Source organism: Colias croceus, chromosome 5 (genome assembly GCF_905220415.1).
Source record: "Colias croceus chromosome 5, ilColCroc2.1".
Lineage (NCBI taxonomy): Eukaryota > Metazoa > Arthropoda > Insecta > Lepidoptera > Pieridae > Colias > Colias croceus.
The window spans coordinates 3226293-3247235 of record NC_059541.1 but is presented as its reverse complement, the minus strand read 5'-3'; the positions used below and the strand labels follow the sequence as shown (position 1 = coordinate 3247235).

The following is a 20943-nucleotide window of genomic DNA, read 5'->3' as shown; positions in this document are numbered from 1 at the left end:
TGGTATTAAGAAGAGTCAGAAAGACAGACAGATGGACCGACAAATATACAAACATTTCGCATCTACAATATAAGTATTGTATTACATTTTTCAATTACCACGTAAAATGTACGCCGAAACATCATACAAAATTAAACATTAAATGCGATACAATCGTCTCTCAGACGTTGCAGATTACATGCAATAATCCTATGCGGTGAATATTTTAGTTTCGCCTGTACGTTAACCTCACATAAAGAATCTGTTTTTACAGAAATGATTAACGAGCTCACTTTGTGGTACCTTTGTAGCAATGAAATTTCAAATTATGTCCTTTTTCTGATTTCAGTGTTTAACTCATTTATTCTATTATAAAGTATAGAATATTAAAATGCTCTCTCTATTATTTGCATGTTCTATGTTAATTTTACATTATACTATCGTATTTAAGGTCTTTTGGAGAACCTATCAAAACATTTACGTAGGAGCAAAAATAAATATGTAGATATCTACCTATATCATATTCATGAAACGTTTAATTAAATAGAGAAGACGTTTTTGTTGTAGGTTTTCGTGATATTATTGTATTTGATATGCATAGAGTTTATTAATTAGTACGAAAACTGTTCTAGAAAGCTTTTTATACATAGTATTTTTATATATATACATGTATAACACCTTCGATATAATATTATATTCAATAACCCATTGATGTTTATTTCTCAACAAAATAACAATCATTTTATTGGTTCCAATTGACTATCTGTAACAATAATAATGTTAATGACTGATGTTTGAACGTTTACTCAGGTGATATTGAGTACATGAGAATAATAATGACTGTTAGTACAAAGCCAGAAATAATTTAAGCTTTTGCATAGCAAATTGAAGCCACATCAAATATTCTAGTATATTTTTAACGGCTCTATCATATTAAAAAAAAAATCACATAATAAATCAGTGCACTTATTTCCCTCTATACATAAGTATTAAATAGGTAATTTTATCAATCTTGAAACTTGAAAATCGTTGTTCTGAAATTCATTAATTTTATCAAAGAGACCTATTCGTACACAGGCCGAAAATATATTTATTATACATTTTATTACACAAATTTTACAAAATTGAGATTTTTTTTTGTTTTAAAACAATTATTTTGGAAATCATAAAATCTGACTACCTACTTCGGTAGAAACACGGTTTTACCCTTCCAAAAAATTAAACGAGGTGCTAAAGATGTTGCTAAGCAACGATCAGGTCCTCAGGTTCCGTAAACCACACCGTAAACAAATCCCAAGTTTGCATATAAACAGATTTACAAAGGTACACAATAAAGTTGAAGACCTATGCATCCTTAAAAGACCCTTTTAAAAGTAAATAAAGCCTGAAAGAAATTCGCTCGGAAGTTTATTCGTGAAAGAGCCTTTGCAAATAGTTAAGCTACTTAGATGGTCTTAACAGAACGCTGATTTACCTTTTTTCTTGCGAAGTTGGAGGTTAAAAACAAGTTCCATAAACCGTATAAGTAGGACATACACTTCGTAAAGTAGATTGTTTATTTATATGTTATGTGCTATCTATTGATTGTATGATGATATCTAATAAATATATAATTAAAAAGAACTTTACAGTAAAAGTGTATTTATTCGGATGGTATTAAAATTCATATAAGGAGAAGGCTTATAAATTGTTGTTGAATGTTGTTTTTTTTTGTATATTTATATTAAAATTGTTTAAATATTGGTTTCATTATAAATGTAAATAACATAGACAAAAAAACTTATGTAAAAAAAATAACGAAAAACATTTCAAAAAAAAATAAAAGCACAAAAATTTTATTCAACGCTACAGAATGTACAAAGGGTAGTAATTAATGAGAGAAAGCATACAATAATTTCATTTATAATATCATGCACTGCGGTGTATTCGCGAATTTGACGATCAAGCAACCAAAAATAATAGTTCAAATAGATACTAACAAAATATTGTACTATATTCAACTAATGACTTGTCGCTGACTTGTGGCTGCCATTAGTAAGCCAAGATAATATTTTTAAGGAACGATTCTGAATGTATTTATAACAACGAAATGTTTAATCTTCATAAATAAGGACGTATGATATTATTCTTTAATATTAACGGTACAAGAAAAGCAAATAAAACAACATGAATTAAAAAAAATAAATAAAGTATTTGAATTCATATTTATGTTAGCAACGCTATTTTCTGAACTTTAGTTGATTACCCAAGTCTTGAGATAGACATTTATTAGTATTCCCTGCTTCATCTTCGATATTTTTTCCTAGGTTTAATTCAATATTACGGTTCCTTTCTATAACATAATGAAATTATACTGATAATAAACAATTTCAAAGCAGCGGAGAAAAGTTTTCTTTAAGATAACGCTGCTAGCCCTCTATCTTGACAAACAATCTGTTTTTCCTTCCTTACTTTAAAGAAATAACCTTCCTTATTTAACACTTTTAAATATAGGAATGAATTCAATTAAAATATAAAACATATTTGAATGTTTTAAATTGAGAATAAGTTGAAATTAAACCTTCAGGAACAAGGCTATTTATTAATATTATCTATGAAAATCTAATCTTAAAAACATGGGATATCAATAATGTTTTATTAGTTCCATTATTATAATATATCATTGCGACTTAGAACAGATGTTGATAAAATTGATTATAAAAAAAATATAATTTAATCACATTTTGTCTGTGTGCTGATTCATCTTTTCATACGTAATGCTGATTAATGATGTTTGTCTAGCTAAGTACAATACCCAATTTGACCTAAACCGTAACGACGCAGCCTAAACCCTACTAAAAAGAAGAGATTATCTACACCTCACTTTTTCTAGATATTCTCGCTCCAAGAACAGCTAATATTTGTTACGGGAAAGGGGTAAAATTTGTTTGGGCATCACTTTTTCACTCAAAGGTTTAATGAGTGTGACCCAGGCCCTTTCCCGGCTTCAACAAAAGCTTCAGTGACAAATAACGACGTTCGTAAAAGGCGGTAAACTAGCGACCCTGTCCACAAAGAATGTGCGGAAATATATTAAAATATAAGGTTGAGGTAATCGATTTAAGTTGGTTTTGTTATTATAATGTAGGACTGTGCAACGGAGAGTTAAAATCACATCCTTTATGAAGTAGGTATGCCATTCGTTTAAATATCCGATTTGTATTGTGTTTATTTAAACCTTATAGAATTGTGGAAAGTTTAAAGTTCACTGCAAGTAGTGGTTTCAATTGCAATTACAATAAATATTGACGGTTCGAGTAGAGAAACTGCAGAGTACCCGTCCCCTTACAGAAATAGATTCACTTGAAAAAAGATAAAGTTCATTTGACTATTTCCTCAATTGTACTAGAAACTAAAGCATACCTTTCTATTGAATTCTTTATTAAGATAATTTGGATTAGTTATTCCTTGAACACTGCTTTCCTTTGTCTGAATAAAATTTGCTGCTTCGGAAAAAATGGAATCGATCGTGGATAAAATTTACAAGTTCGATAATAGTTGAAGACTAATTATTGAATTTGTTTCTTTTTAAGATCATCATTATCAATACAATCGTAGTTTTTAAACCCTGTTTGCAGAAGAGTAGAAATTGCAATCTTATTTCCAACCCAACTTGGCAGTTTGGTTTGGAAACAAGGCAGAACTCTACGAATAACTTAACAACTATTTGCTTCGTCTCTCCGTACCTCCGGAATAAACGTAAACTTTAATCATAATTAATTTCGATTGACACTGCACGTTTCCAATAAAGTGAAGTGCCGACAAGAAACTAGCTTTCAACTGTATCCCCTATGTGGCTCCTACACTCACGGTTTGTGCACTAAGTTCGATCCACATTCGAGCCGTTGACTGTAAACAGCGTTGCATTTTATTGGACGGTCTCAATACTGCACTTGGAATCTCCTTTGAACAGTTCGTGTTGAGTGGAATTCAATTTTGACGTAAGGCGCTACATGCTAGCGGATTACGATAAAACACGAGTGTGAACTTAGCATTTGTTGTAAGTAATAAATTTAGAGACATATCACAAAGTATAAGAAGGAATAAATCACAGGAATAAATAAAACTACAAAATATCTACACTTAATAATATTATAAAGAGGAAAACTTTGTTTGTTTGATTGTAATGAATTGGCTCATAAACTACTGGACCGATTTTAAAAATTCTTTCACCATTCGAAAGCTACATTATCCACGAGTAATATAGGATAGGTTTTATCCCGAAAATTCCACGGGAACGGGAACTATGCGAGTTTTTCTTTGAAACCGCGGGCGGAGCCGCCGGCGGAAAGCTAGCAGTTTATGAGCCTATTCATTGCAATCAAACAAACAAACAAAGTTTTCCTCTTTATAATATTAGTGTAGATTTAGTAGGTACCAAACGAAACAAAACACACATCGTACTTCATAGAGCATTTAATCAAAAAAAAAAATACCAAGATGGTTTACTCATAACTATTTATTGATACCAAACTGAATACATAGGTTTCTCCTGAAAAGAACATTTACTTCAATATATCAAGATAGTTGTACAACTGATGAGTGATGCTATGTGACGTGACGTGATGCACCCTTGGCAGCCAGCCGTCATCTGTAAATTAAAAAAAATATGAGTAAGTTGTTCATTTGTAAACATTATACTGGACAACAAAGAGAAATAAAACACGAAATTCTAAGCTACATTATAAAATCGATCAAAACTTAATAATATCTGGCATGTACCTATATTAATATAATATAAAACATAAGAGATTTCTTAAATATCAACATTTTTTTTTTATATGACAATAAATAAAACCCAAAAAGATATACTCAACGTTTTTCATCTTTTCACGATAAAAAATGCTGCCTCCCCGGTATGGATAGTAAAAATTTATCCAAAGACAAATAACATATCTTAATATATTCTGACAAAAATAAATTTCAGCTGAGTCGCAAGACAGTCTGTACCCGTGAGTTCTTTTATGGGTAAAGACAAATTCAGATTACATAATTTATCTTTTACGCAAATGGCTATGATATATAAAAGTGAGCGAAATTGTTAGGTCGATGCCAAGGTAAAGATAACTTAGGAAACGTTACAATTTTTCTCTATTTTCAACATATTATGAATTAATGTTAGTATAATATTCGGTTTGCTAAATTCGAAGTCCTGATTCTGTTAAATAGGTTAGCGAAAGTAACTCTGTCTGTCTGTCTGTTACTCAATCACGCCTTAACTACTGAACCATTTTGCATGAAATTTGGTATAGAGATATTTTGATACCTGAGAAAGGACATAGGATAGGTTTTATCCCGGAAATCCCAGGAGAGCGGGAACTATGCGGGTTTTTCTTTGACTGCACGGGCCATGCCGCGGGTGGAAAGCTAGTTCATAATAATTATTTAGTCTATGTAATAAAAGTTCGACCATTATAAAATAGAGCGTTGAATCGATCGCAGTCAATTATCCTAAAACCGTTATTATCGTATTAAAACACAATAAAGACAGCAAGTGTGTTAAAACTTTGTAAAAATTAATTCAACAAGTTTAAAATATAGATACTGTGCAATATTACTACATCTGTTTCATTTCTATGTTACATTTGGAATAAAAACATGAAGTGTTGAATGTATGTTTAAAGTACAGGGCCATGCGGTTTATTTAAAATTTCGAATAAAACTAACCATTTAATGGAAAAAGAAATAGATTAGTTTTTTTTTCTAAACTATAAGAGCTTTCTGTAACGATATAGAACGTAAATATTTTATAAGATCTTGAGTAATGATGAAAACTTTTTATAAATAGTTACAATATAAATTCGCCTACATATTGGTTTTGGACCTGTCGTCATCGCTCAATTAAATTTTGTTAGAAGTAGACAATAATATGTTACTACTTAAATTGTATCTTGTATCCCATCACAAGGCACACAGTTCAAATACGTTACATAAAATAAATTAAGACGACGGTTCTTTACTCCCACTGTTTGAAAAAAGTGTAAGATCCACAATCTTAATAAAAAATATATATCGAAATATTCCACAAAAAAAATATATCAAAATATTCTTCATCAACTGCTTGACTATCGTGAAGTTAGTGAAAAGCAATAAGAACGAATTTCAGGTCACGCGTCCGTTGTACCTATCGTACAAATATAAATTACCTGTACTCCTCGAGGACTCAAATTTAATATATCTTTCACGGTACCAAAATAGAAGATTATTTGCAGAAAAGCTTAATATCTGTACTCGAAGTTTTTTTTCTATTTACGTGTTGTAAATATAAAGAAATTAAGCTAATAGTAAATGATCCATTGTTTTCATAATCTTGTTTTTATACATCATTTAGGCCATCTATCAATTGAGAATCCTTTTACAAGCTATCAGAAATCGAACTCTTCGTTCTGGAATCATAAATCCGTTTTTTTATCACTTGCGCATCCGGTTATAAAAATTCACGTTTTAATTTTTATTTTCAGGTAGATAACATAATTTCAATGACGAACGCCAGAAATTAAAGCCATATTTTTAATTTCATAATATTGTATAGTATATATATATACAACATCTTACATATTCAATGAATATTAGTAAAAAATACAAATACATTTACGTCCTATTCACTTGGAAGGCTTACCTACATGAACTTTTAAACATTTATCCCACGTCGCGATGATACATTTTCTGAGAAAAAACAAAGGACGAAATAAACATTTTTGCGTTCTAATAATGACAATGTCAAATACAGCAATATGCTGTGGCAATATGTTAACAAAACAAATAAAGCCTCTTCGAACGTGTACTAAAAGCCTTGTACATAATGCCTCGGAGTCTCGCGTATTATTTCAGAAAATTTGGAAATAAACGTAATATAATGACGAGATTGTCTTACGTTACTTTGTTGTTTTACAAAACTTTGTAATTATTATACGTATTTGGCATGAATTCAATTAGGAAATTTCTGCGAGATTTAAATTATATTACTTTGAATTTCTAAAGACGCAATTTTTAATAATGAGTGAAGTGATAACAGGTGGTTTTTGAAACCAAGGTGTTGTTTATGTCCCAAAGAGCTTAACTGAAGTAACATATTGAAGTGATTTAAAATATGTTTTTTTTTTGTATTTTCAGGTACTTTCACAAATCATACTACTAGCACAAGAAAAAGGTTTGTAAAATGGGTACTTAATGACTACATGAAGCGTCTTCTCGGCAGCTCTTCTGTCTAATAACTTTATCACTCAACACCTAAAAAATGAATGAACCTTTGAAGACCAAAGAACTGTAAATTTATCCATTATTATAGAAATGTGTAAATGATCATATAACTTTTATCACGGTCACCCATAGCCCATAGACAGCAGATGCTGAATCCATAAAGTATAGTCCGAGACACCAGAATATAGATTAAGTAGCCGTTCCGAATTCCGGAAAGCATAACTCATCTTTATGGCCTACCAATCTGCTGCTTCTAAACGCATAGTGACATCGTTAGCTGAATACGATAGGTTATCATACGACTCACTATTTTTGAAGGGACATTTATCATGAAGCTCTCGTGGATTTGGATTACGTAGGGAAATTTGATACACTCTCTAAGGTTGCGTAGTAAATGTTTGGTATGTATAATGCTTATGATAAAATATACTTTATTTCATGAATGAACTTAAAATGAAAACGTTTTAAATAACCAATTTGATAATCACATTTTATCAAGCTCTACATTTTTAGATACAGTTTTTCAAAATATATTCTTTCAAGTCACTATAATAAAACTTTTAATATACAATTTCTGAACAACGCTCTTCTAATTGCACACACAACAAGAAATAATAATAAAACACATTCTAAGATAAAGAGCATATTTTTAATCATAACGTTATACCTTCGGGGCATGAGCACGCCACGATTAAAATACAGAATACCTGACTGTTTCTTTTTATCAATTAAATTGCGTCTCTTCTTTAATTACCTGCAATAATCATACTTTGAAAATATATAGTCGCACGTTGTATATTTTTGTCTGTAATGTTAAATGAATTTGAAATTTACTAATATAAATCTACCATTACCAAGAGAGACTATCTGCGAAATCAAAATTTACGAAACAATACTACGCAGTTAATTGTTAAGCCAATTCAAAAATTTTATAAACGAGGCTTAACTATACTGAAACAGACGCAGTCGTTTCGATCACGTCAAATTCTTCCATTATATAAATACACAATTAATAATAATTAAAGGCGGTAATAACTGCCCATAACAGGTTAAAGGCGGCAATAACTGCCCATTACAGGTGTTGCCCTATAACAAAGAAAATACGGTAATATCATTACCTTTATGAGATCGTAAAGTTCAAACCAAGCGGGCTTACTTTTGATGGATGCTAGCTGTACGCGATATTATCTCATTTCAGACGTACATGGCAGCGAGCCAACTGAAACTTGAAAAATAACCGAACCCTTACCGTTGTAAGTTTTGAAACACATTAGTGTTGCTATCCTTGAAAATCTTGTAGAAATGTTTATGAAATATGGCCTAATTTATAGAGTGAAAGCTCTGTGCGAATCAGACAATCTAATTTAAATAAATGATGAAGTGATAATTTTATTAAGAAGTCTAGAACAAGCGAATACTCATTGTATTTCATATCACTTAAAGCAACTATTTTCCATAAACCTAAATCTTCTCTAATAATGTAAGTTCAAATATAGCTCTACTGATAACAACGACAGCTTAGTAGAAGTATGTATAATATACATTAGGTATAGAAGGAACCCCCAGAAAGAAGGAAAATTTACATTGCACTAACATGAGAAATATCATATACAATGATTATTTTAAAAAGTGTACTAAAACCGTAATTACACACAAATTAAACATAATTTATTATATTGATAAAACCAGCATGTTCATACATTGAAATAAATTGATATAACGAGGCGTGGGAAATCCTTTTAAGGTCACGAAAGTCTCTGCGGGAAATACAAGATCTGTTACTGTCGTCGCGATGTTTACTATTTTATAGTGATACAAGGCTTCAGAGATTTTCTTTTTAATGTTTATTAGGCGTAGAATTGTGTGATAAGATTTACTTTATTATAAAAATGATGTGAATTGAAACAAAGCACACAAATATTACTGAATTTCGTTATTATTTATATATAACATAAATAAAAGCTTAATAAATTTAAATCTTTTTTTTCTTTAAAACGATTTTCTAAGGTCTTGATAAGTAACGGACGTTACAGGAGGACGTTCCTGATTTTATCATTATTGTTATTATGCCATTTTACGGAAGAAAATCTAGGTGTGTAACAGCTGCGGAATGCATTCTCTCGATATCCAGAAAGGAACGGGACTTTACAAAAGATTTTCTTGATGAACACTGACTACGAGTTAATATTATTGTTATTATGGAGTGATGGAGACTTTACATTCTCCGTTACTTTATTTGTTATAAACGGTATCAAAATTGTCCACAATAAAACAACTTTGTATGAGTTTAATTAAACATTACACGTTGTATGTGTTTTTTTTCTTGTTTTTTTAAGGATATAATGTGGTGCAGTGGTTACTTCCATTATTACATAATCTATATTATATTCTCACGTATTGTCTTTTAATTCGAGGAATTAAAAACATTGCACAAATCAGTTTACGAACATTCCAACAGTGAATGAACCGAATTAGTTACGTCAAGTTCTTTCTATTGAGTTAGGATTGAAAGCTGGCAAAATAAATAACGCTCGCTGAGTTTTATTCGCTGGAAGTTTCACCAAAGAGGTTCGAAACTCGGAACTCACTCGATGTGGAATAAAAAATTAAGTTGGACCCCTTGGGCGAACGTGTATAAATTGCTTAAACGCTGGACGAACTTTACGGCGCATTGATGTAATGATATATTATTGAATTTTTTATACTTTCACACGACCTGCCCTGAAATTAAACACTGTTGCACTTCAAACTAAATATTACTAAATATCACCTGCATTGGAAAATATTTTGATGAAACACATTCCTTTGAAAGAAAACACACACACAAATCTACAAGAAAACCTTTGGAAACAATTGCAATATTTTTTGAATTAAATTACACTTCTACAAAATAAAAATTTAATGCTAAAAATAAGCAATGACCTACATAAACTTTATTCCATTTAACCCTTGGCCAATTAAAAATTTAATTAAAACTTCCTAAACGCGAATAAAAAAGGTCTAAATCACAAAAAGTTTTATCCCAAAGGGTACTAAAATTTTACATTTCCTTATCCTTAAACGACTATTAATTTATTATATTTACGAGTTTCATTATTAGGTACGAAGTTTCATATAATATTTGGAAAATACAAACAAATACTTAAAAGTGAAATCCCATGTCCTCTAGTGGGGTAAGGGGCAGATGCATTATACATCTGTTTCACTGATCGATTTTCTTTAGGGACAAGTAGGTGATCAGCCTTCTGTGTCCTGCCAGACCGAGACTTTTTTTTTCTTTGTCTCCACCGGGAATCGAACCCAGGACTCCTCGGTTCTAAGCTCACGCGCCAACCACTGTACAAAGGAGGCGGTCCATGACAAACAAATACATGAACTAATACAATATAATATAAATTTTATCTTAAACAGGATTTCCCGTGTTATTGAGACATATTACTTATCGAAACTGACCAATATAATAGCTATTTCCTGACCAACGACCCACCTGTGTCCGTAAATCTCGTACAAACTGCTAATAATTTATAGCTCACAATAATAGCCTGGCTTAATTGTGATATCGAAGCTTGATACGCATAATAACATTCATATTTAATACACTGTAATGAATATTTGCCTGTTTTACGATTGTGTGAGTCCCACAATATTGTAACGATATGAATTTGGAAACAGTGTTCAGAATTAATTATTAATTTTATTTTCTAGATTTTCGCCCGCGGCTTCGCCACTTTGTCTAAAACCTAATAAATTATATACCTACTCAAACCTTCCTCTAGAATCACGAAATCTCTTAAAATAACCGCATCATTTTTATTTGGATAGGGACAGAGAAAGCGACTTTGTTTTATGCTATGTAGTATGTAGTGATTGTGTAACGGTAAGGGCAATTCGTTCATTATCATGTTAGATATACCTAGGTTAAAGTAGTGTTGGTTAGATAAATAACGTGCGAATTTTTTTTTTTTTACTTCAAATGAGGATCATATTTGTCTTACTTTTTTTACGTAAATTATTACAAATCGCTGGCCATGTTTTGCCTCGGCTTGGACGATGATAAAAAAATAAAGTAAAGCTTATCTCACTGGAAACTAATGTAACAGGTAAAATACCAATTAAAAATTAAATGTGTCCTCGTATAGGTAATATTAATGTTAGAATGACTCTTTTCTTAGAATGACTGTCATTATAGAAAGATAGTTCGGTATAAATAAAAATCCTTTTCCAAGAAAATATTTACCTACAACGCTCACTCGACGTCAACCAATATCTCCGGAACTTCTGATAAAAGTTACGGTCATATAGTATGTCCAGATTTAGAAATGTCCCATAAAACGAGCGTCATGAATAATAAGTTCGATTTATCATCTATACCTAAATGACTATAAAGCACTGGCTATATTAAAGCATTGGATATAATAAAGCAGTGGGCGTTTATCGAATTTCATATCGTGTTCAATAGATAGAGTTTGTTTTAGAACTCAATTAACCTCTTGGCCTTTACGCCTACTATTTGACATGATACTTATCTATGAATAAATCAGTATTGTTTTAATTGCTGACGTGACCTTTGATTTGTAAGAATTTGACTTATGAGAACACATCTTTATTTTCATATTGCTCTTGTGAACGTTGATTTAAGCATACTCGTTCATATTTTAGTCTTTTTAAAAGCCAGTTTTAACATAATTGATTATTTATTAAATAAGAATGCAATGTTCATTGCGATAAACATAAATAGCCAACATACATAATATCCCTCATCATCTAGTTTTTCATATACCTAATAGATATTGTGCAAAATATTTCTTCTATCTCATTTTAATATACCGTTGTTTTTCCACATTGCTTACATAAAAGTAGGTACTGCTGGCGACCAAATTTTCATCAATACTTTCACACATCTTTGAAATAATAAAAATTTCATTAATTCTTATATGTACAAATAATAATCAGTCCATGCAGAGAAACTCATCATACTGAATCACTCAATGAAAAATAACTATTTGGTGAGAAAACATTTCAAAGTTTTGTAGAACTAACAAACAATTAATTCGAAGAAATGATGGACTTTTCAGACGTCAAAAAACAAAAATTCTATTGAAAAAAGTACCTATTGTTTCAAGAATATTCTAGAACTCGGTCAACTTTTTCCATTAACAAAAAAGCCGATTCGGCCTTGTCCTATCTATTACTACCAAAAGACTTTATTTTAAAGCCTTCTAATGATATATTAAAAGACGTAATTAAGGGGCCATCTTAGCTTGTTTGCACCTGGGACTTGATCTGGCACATAATTAAAATAAAGTGGTATTAAATTTAGTATTTTCTTGTTTGATTTTACGCTAATATTAAATATCGATTTATTCATTAACTAGCTTTCCACCCGCAGCTTCGCCTTCTTTGTCTCCAACCTAATAAAATATATAATAAAACCACTCTATTAAAAAAACCTCCTCAAGTAATTTTAAAGAAAGCATATAGACAGACAGCGTAAAGCGACTTTGTATTATACTCTGTAGTGATATTACCCCATGTTATAAATTCAATTATTATCATACATTTCTCTAACATAGCCCTAAAGTAAGGAATGTGAGTACAACTCAACTACGTTATCATAATCAGACGCGAACTTTGTTTTACTTTGCTCCTTCCGGGACTGCGAGAAGATAGATAGTGCGAAACTAGAAAGGTAAATAATATCTTGTAAGAACGTCACATAATCACGTTCCTATATTATTTAGTTGCTAAGAATACGATGAGAGAAATTTTACTTTAATTTGTAATTTTAATTCGAACATTATTTAATGTATTTTTTTTCAAAAAAAAGTGTAAAGAAAATATAGTTTCAGGTTAATATTAGACGGTTTGGAATTTCACGTCACCTTTATATAGTGTTACTGAGACACAATTATGTATGATACAAAACTTTAATAAACTACATCATATGAAAAGTAATTCAAAATTTCATCTTTACCAACAAAAACGATTGGCAAAGGCGAACAATCAACCTTTTATCATTCACTTAGTCGAAATGTAATTGGGACTGAAAGGAGAATGCCCATTTTTGGTACTGGTTTTTCTCATGCATCAAGACAACAATATATTAAAAAAAATCTCGGCAATTTAGAGGCCTTCTTACCATCGGAAAATATATTTTGAACAGGGAATGTTTTGTAAAATCTAATAAGACATGTAATTGTTTAGATCCGTTATTAAAGATTTAGTGTCCATTACCGTTTACATTTTTTCTTCAGGTTTTTTCTCATGCATCAAGATAAAAATACTATTAAAAAAAATCTCGGCAATTTAGAGGCCTTCTTACTATCGGAAAATTTATTTTGACCAGGGAATGTTTTGTAAAATCTAATAAGACATGTAATTGTTTAGATCCGTTACCATAGATTTAGTATCCATTACAAGCGGTAACTATTATGACATTTACTATGGTAAATAGCTAATATTATTTTCATTGAATTACAAAAAATCAATTAACATAAAATCACTCTGTAAGGTATTGTTTTAAATACACTGTAGGTTGTTTTAACATAATATATAGTGAAGTAAAATAATATAAATATATATAAGAAAATATTATTATGACATAGCTTGTAAGATAGCTTGGAAGGTAACCAGTTATTTATTATTTGTTTCTTTCTTCGAATAATGATTCAAACAACAACAACAATATGCAAACCGAATAAAAACTCTATTGGCATATTTTAAATATATATTTAGGTTTTCTTGAAATCCGTCCCGGAAGATTTCTGGTGCCTACCTACACTAGCCGATGAACAGATATACTTTGTCTGAAAGCATAAGCTCTACGCATAGATTAAATATTATGTTAAACGAAAAATAGCTTTCAGACAATAAAATTCTACCTAAATCACACATAAACCTAACTAAATCGGGTTTATTTAAGTTTTGTGGTTAATTCACATTTTTCTCAATATCTTGAAAACCCCTGTTTTTATCACAAAAAAATGTATTGGTAAAAATCTTTTGAATATCGAAGAACCCCCCAAAACCACTCTGGCATTGACGCAACACTATACTGTGGTCCATACTTTCATGGGCATTCTCCTTTGATCGCATCAATTATCAGTTAATTAATTATTGACTTCATCGTCGCATTTTCAGTAATGAAATACGCTATTAATGGTAATTAATTGATGGTTTGTAATGCGATGCTTCTTATCGCGCCTTCGCACTGGTCAATTATCATGCCATGATGAAATAAACTATAGAACAATATACTGAAGGCATTATATTAATGTTGCTATAAAAATTAATTTGTAATATTAGAATATTTTTTGGAATATTATATGAATGCATTAGGAATACCGTTACTAAGTTTGGTATTTTTCTTTACTTTACTAAAATAGCGTTTGTTATAGGATTTTGAAAGCGATGGGAAATACCCGCACGTCCACGTACTTAGAATATCCACCATAACAGGGAAAACCTGTATATGTGGTGACATAAATATGTATACGTACGTTAATGTCCCAAAATGCTTTACTAAATGCCTACATAAATCTTCCTCTCGACAATCTTCAAAAGCCCAATGTTTCATTTTTGTGTTAGTTTTCGTAACTTCATTAAAACTCTGCAAATCTTGTTATCTCCAAGTAACAACTATTCGGACGAAGTTTTAGTGGACAGACGAAGTTTGCTAATTGCTGCCAACTGAGAATAAACCACTTGTATGTCCGACAGAATCTTGGCCGCCCATTAAATATTATGCAGAACAAAACCCTTAAAAATAAATTGCATGCAAAACTTTCTGCTTCCTACGCCTCTGTTTGTTAACTTTTTCTCGTCCCGCTCTACGTTCTTCAGGTAATGTGAGTTGTTATGCGGAACTATAGATATTCAGTGGAAATTTAAATTAATGTATTGAATCGTTTAATTTGAGTATATTGGAAAGATTAATGATTATCAATACATTGGTATGACATTAATAACCACAAATACGACGGATATAAATTCATTCATTTAAATGATACTTAGGTACTTTAATTAAGTAGATCAAAATCTTGTAAATCTTTTTAATTTGAATATAAGCAATACCTCATACCGACATGCCAACAGTTAAACGTTTGTATCGACGAACTGTAAATAAATATGTACAGTTCGTTGATACAAACTAAAATAAAAATCTAAATCACATTCGACACAAATCATTGCATTTGAGTAAAATCAGCTTATTCTGAAAGAAATAATTTTGCAATTAAAACGAACGGCACTCAACACAAGTCAACGAATTTATTGGAGAGTACCTGAATTCGGTTCATGCTATTTTCAATCAACAATTTCATACCACAGTTTCATTAAATTGACACCGCAAAACCGAATTTCCTCCATGAATGAAATAATGTGTTTCTATGTGTAAATTGTACATTGATATTGGAACGAGCTATCACCTCATCTCATATCGTATACTAAAATTGTGAATCAAATTTTAAATCGGTACATATGAGCAAACAACTAAAAATATAAATATGCTTTTAAATAAATATATCACGAAAGAATTAATCAAATCCACTAAAAGTTCGTCAGTGGAAGTAAATTATCCGGCGTCCTAATGATTTTTCAAAGTATAATTCCTTTATTTTTCATCGTTATAAATTATTATATTCCGTTATTTTAAGCGTCTCGCTTTGACTATGAAGATCATATATATATTTTAATAATTGTGAATACGTAAACAATACCTTTACTTTGGAATTACATTGTTTGTATTTTACTCCTCTACTAAAATCAGCCACGGAAAAAGCTCTATCATAATTATTATGTTGCTCAATTGAGTAAGATTTAAAATATGCATATTTTTAATAACATTTTCTATACACAAAACAATTATACAGGAATAAAGCGTGTTCCGTATAAATCAAAGTGTTAAATTAACATTATACAATAGAGAAGCCATAGTGCTAATTGGAACTTAATTCTTGATTAACGCAGTTTGCTCTTTAGGATCATTTATACTTGCTGTTAGCAATACATTTTTAATTATGCGCCGGAATCTGCGTAATTTTAATGACTTTTTATTTAAGATAAGACACCTACAAAGCTTAGCATTCATAGGAATCTTTTTAAAAATCTTTTATAATTATAGAATATGGTTCTAGAAAAAATCAACTGTCATAATAAATACAACAACTAGACGTGACAAAAAGGTTTTTCAAATAAAAATAATATATAAAACTTAAGGATATAAAATTATTAATCCTGAAATGGCAATTCATTCTGCCAGATCTAATCACAATTCGTGTTATTGGATTGCTCGTTCAATAGCAAAGGCCTTTAATCTTAATAAAGCATTAATGCATATTCCAAAGTCATTCTTTTCTTTGGTACGTATATTGTATACGTATATTGAACGGCTCCACTAACGAGATCTTCCGCAGAAGTTATTAATAAAATATCCATATTTATAAAACAAATAGGTAGCTTTGTAGAGATTTCTGCGTAATTTATTTCATAAAATGCCTATTAAGCGGGCGAACGTGCATCCCATACTCAATGCCTTTGATGTAAATCTGATTAACTCGAGCAGGTAGACTCGAATGCTGCTTACTTAAATGGCTGGTGCAAATTGACTTAAAATTCTAAGTGAATGTGAATAAGTGGCATGAATTATAATCAATGTAGGTACTTGTCTGGAAATTCAACACTGAATTTATCATAAAACTTCCGCATATTTTTGATTCAAGAAATTCAAAAAATTCAGTTCCACACAGAGATTTAATTATGACACCCACGCTTTTGCCGCCTGAAGGCACTTTAAACGAATGATGGTGAATAATGACTTATCATTTCTTCCTTATAGATATTCTTCGCTTACATATTATGTGGTAATCATTGTGATGGATACATTATTTAAGAAGTTCTTAATTTAATACCAGGTGTGCAAAATCTGTATCGAGTGGAAGCCGAACAAAAAAGCAAAAGGCCATAAGCAAAATAGACATAAAATAAATCAGCCCCAAACCTCTCAAGGGACAAAAGACCTTCCTTTTTACTAAGTGTGATTAATTCCTACCAAAAATCAATGAAGATTAATTAGTCTCCGTTAAAAGCATTGCTTTCAGGAGGGCTGATGCAATCTAAAACGATGCACGCGTGCTCGGCACAGCCTATTCACTCCTCTCTCGATAATTGGCCCTGCATTAGAACCGTGAATGCTAGTTGTAATCGGAACGATCGATTTAGATTTTAACCAAGTTGTGAGTCTATTCAGTTAACGAAATTTCGAGAAACTCAATAGATGAACGCGACGTTTGGGTTACCAAACTAGTCACAAGCGGTCCATTTTGCCTACAACTTTTCGCAGTATAGACCGTTGTTATAAAGTTTTACAGATTGTCGTAGTTCGGTAGACCGACACTTTCGTAGATCGATACACGTCTGAATACAAAGTTATGTGCCTTATAAATATACCTCATGCTTTTAGTAAATCTCGATGGTAATTTGGAACAAAAATGTGTTCACTTTATAGCGATTAATGTGTTAATCTTGCCTTACCTGGCATTTCTTCATACTTCACATTCTAAACTGCACTAATCTGTAAGCTTTACAACCGCTCATGTTTGCCGATATCACACCCTAATTGCTCTCAATGGGTTTTATCTCGGCGCGTCTACGCAAATGACTCTCATCGCGGAATAATGGATTCATGAGCGTCTTAACTGATTTCTCTGAACGACTTTAATACATCCGTACCTATGTTAATATATCCGAATAATATAAAATGATATTAACATTTCAATTTATGTGTCTATATTTCAGTCTTGGTTCATTAGAACCAACTCCTATTAACTTTTATGACGTCATTTCATTTTAATATTCGTATTCTTTAGAAGTATAATTACAACTGTCTATGTATCTTTTATTTTATAACGTGCACCCTAAACAGTTTGCATTCTCCAATTTATTTGAATGCGCTATTGTTTCATAGAAATATCTTCTCTCGTAATTTCTTAAGTTTATGTCTCAAAATCAGATAATATTTACGACTGAAAGTTTTCCCACTCCGTTATCGCTATCAAGTATTAAAGTTGGAAACTAAATTACAAAAGAGACGCGTTTTGTGTATCAAAGAACCCTTTGAAATTATTTAAATGCTCTTCGTGCAGACGCCATAAATATGATTTTAAACAAAATAAACATAAAATTATAAGACTCTATTCGAATATATTATTACGTTATTCAAGATATTTTGAAGCAAGACTTTTTAAATTTTATTGAATAGAATTATCTGGAAGGAAAGTCGATATTAAGTGAAACCGCCATTTACGCCAACGATATAAAAAAGCCATTCAGGCAGCATTTCGACGATTATAATATATTAGCTTCCGCCCACGACTTTGTACGTGCATCTCCGTTTTTCCCCGTTCCCGCAAGAATTTCGGGAAATCCTTTCTTAGCGGATGCCTACGTCCTAACATCTACCTGCATGCCAAATTTCAGCCCGATACGTCCAGTGGTTTGGGCTGTGCGTTGATAGATCACTATATCAGTTACCTTTGAGTTTTATATATATATAGATTGTATAGTCAATTGAAGATTCATATCGTTAATAATATAATGTTCTATACAGGTAAATTATCTAAAACAGTGCAGGCGATGGCTGCACATTTATACCACTAACTTCACTCACAACACCGGTGACCGTAGCAATTATTTTAGCGTTGCCGTGGTTACGTGGAAGACAGACCGATACATTGTCAAATATAACGTTGAATACGACTATAATAATGCTATAATCTGGGGGCACGGTAGTGCCCCCGCCAAGACGAGCCAAGCGAACAAGCGAAGCGCACGGGCACTACCTACCTTTTCTCGAAGCGCTTCGACGTTTTTTTGAACCCTCATAACTTGGGTTTGGATTATGCTAGATCAACAAAATTTTCGGGATATATTGTCAATAGCGGACTTATTGAAAATATTAAGTTTTAATTACATTAGCTTTTATACTTCAGATTTTATTTATATCTAAAAATCGCTAATTTCGTCACTGACTCACTGATGATCATCAAAATTCTTAAGGTATTTCCTAATGTCCTAGAGAGCTGAAATTTTGTATGTAAGCTAGTATTAGCACACAAACAACAAAAAAATTATAAAACTTGTAACTTTCATCCCCCAACCCCTTAAACTAGGAGATGGGAGTTTGTATGAGACCTGTAATTTTAAATTAAATTTTGATGACGCTAGAGGTCTAAATTCTAATCTAATAATCTAAAACTTGGTTCTCTTAGATATATATATGTATATTATGTACTCCTTGTTAAAAAAAAATCGACATATAAAATTTTGTTACAAACAACTTACAAAAAGAAATGAAATCCCACCAAAAACATTTTCATGTAAAATTGTTGCCAAGACGAGCCCATATGACTCGCACTGTCAAAAAGTTATCAGATCTCGTGTAGAGCCAAGCTTCTAACACTACACGCCCTAACTCTACAAGGTCTAACTTCACAAACTGTACACCTTAGTCAAAATATGTGGCTTGGCCATTCGTTACTACAAGAACTATTGTATAACACAAAAGTAATGAACAGTGAATTAATTTTTCACCTTACGCCGATGTGAATGTAGCGAAATGGCCAAGCCACATATTTTGCTTAAGGTGTAGAGTTTGTGAAGTTAGGCCTTGTAGAGTTAGGGCGTGTAGTGTTAGAAGCTTGGCTCTACACGAGATCTGATAACTTTTTGACAGTGCGAGTCATATGGGCTCGTCTTGGCAACAATTTTACATGAAAATGTTTTTGGTGGGATATTCTTTTATTGAGCCCCTTTTGAGCCCAAATATATATTATTTAATCGATATTTTAGGTGTTACTGTGTTACTGTTAAAAAATAAGAAAACTTTATTGAGTTTACAACAGATTTGTTTTCTTGTACATAATATCTAAGCTTGGTGTTATTAGTATATAAATATAGTCACTATTAATGAAATCGTCATTAATTACGTAATACTAATATTTTAGTATGCTAGTATATCTCTGATCCATTGTATCCACAATTATTGTTGTTTACCATTAATATATTAAGATTATCTTATTTCCAATCAAATTTATATAACGTAATTAAACCTATTTAATTTCCAACTTCAATTGATATTGGAACGGTGATAGGAAATTCATTAAGCATAATTTAATTTGAACAGAATCAATTAGGATTTGATTTAAATGAAAACCAAAATCTCAATATCTATTTTAAAGCGGGCTGTTATTTTTACTGCTCATTGCTAATTAGGTACCTATACTGTTTTTGTTTCGAATGATAATGTAAGAATTTTTAAATATAAGGGTTTTGAGTGACTTTTAATATTTATCTATACAGAAAACGAACAAATTAAATTTTCAAACTTAAACAAATTATTATTATTATTGCATATAGGTAGGTAACTCTTACTACGTAGATTTACTTAAATTTCAAAACATAATAAAATGATTAATTCCCCATTAACATTACGTTCATTTGAAGGAAGTAGAGCCTTTGGAATTAATCGAGCATGTTTTTATTCAGCTTAATCCCTATAAAACGACTAATTGATCTGGCCACAAGTTTCATCTCATTGCAATTTGGAAACGAGCCAAATAATAATGCCTACTTAAATCGCCAACTTACTTTATTGGACTAAAGTATCGTAGATAAACTATTTGACTACAAAAATATATATAAAATAAAACCAATATCGCAGAAAAATGT

The 20943-nt window shown here is 31.1% G+C and overlaps 1 protein-coding gene across 3 annotated transcripts in view; it reads left to right on the top strand.

Annotated features, from left to right (window-relative positions):
- The window catches only part of LOC123691566 (CD151 antigen-like), a 139632-nt gene that overhangs the window by 63041 nt on the left and 55648 nt on the right, over window positions 1-20943 (top strand). The window contains exon 1 of one of the 3 annotated variants that reach the window (XM_045636001.1): window positions 7147-7168. The exons of the other annotated variants lie outside the window; for them this stretch is intronic. The gene's annotated coding sequence lies outside the window, so the exon portion shown is untranslated. Of the gene's footprint in view, window positions 1-7146; window positions 7169-20943 lie in introns of those variants that run through there. 3 annotated transcript variants of the gene reach the window in all.